Here is a 510-nt window from a genome sequence, read left to right on the forward strand (position 1 = left end):
AAAATAAACTGAGCAAAACCTTCACCAGAGGGCTTTTTCGTATTCCGTATATAAATGCTGAAAGACCCTCTTCCATTCAGAAATGGCTTCTCTATCATTTCCACTTCACATGGAACTGAGCTCACAGTTGTTTACGCATCAGACTAAGCTCTTCTAAGAATGTGTAGATAAGAAATAAATCATAAATAACTAATCTGCTTTATGAAGCAAAACTATTATGAGTTTTTTTTTCTAAAGATTTTATTTATTTATTTGAGACAGAGAAAGAACATGAGTGGGGGGGGGGGAGAGGAAGAGGGAGAAATAGACTCCCCACTGAGCAGGGAGTCTGATGCAGGGCTAGGTCCCAGGACCCCAGGATCATGACCTGAGCCAAAGGCAGCAGCTTAACCAACTGAGCCACCCAGGTGCCCCGAAGCAAAACTATTATGAAATAAAAACATTTTCTTTTGTAAAAAAAAAAAAAAAAAAAAAAAAAAAAAAGTTAAATGAAAATACATGCAGGTGATT

At 37.5% G+C, this 510-nt stretch overlaps 1 protein-coding gene across 2 annotated transcripts in view; it reads right to left on the minus strand.

Moving 5' to 3' along the window:
• Positions 1-510, minus strand: part of COPS2 (COP9 signalosome subunit 2) — a 30,718-nt gene that overhangs the window by 10,776 nt on the left and 19,432 nt on the right. The gene's annotated exons all lie outside the window — the stretch shown is intronic.

This window comes from Neomonachus schauinslandi, chromosome 9, assembly GCF_002201575.2.
Source record: "Neomonachus schauinslandi chromosome 9, ASM220157v2, whole genome shotgun sequence".
Lineage (NCBI taxonomy): Eukaryota > Metazoa > Chordata > Mammalia > Carnivora > Phocidae > Neomonachus > Neomonachus schauinslandi.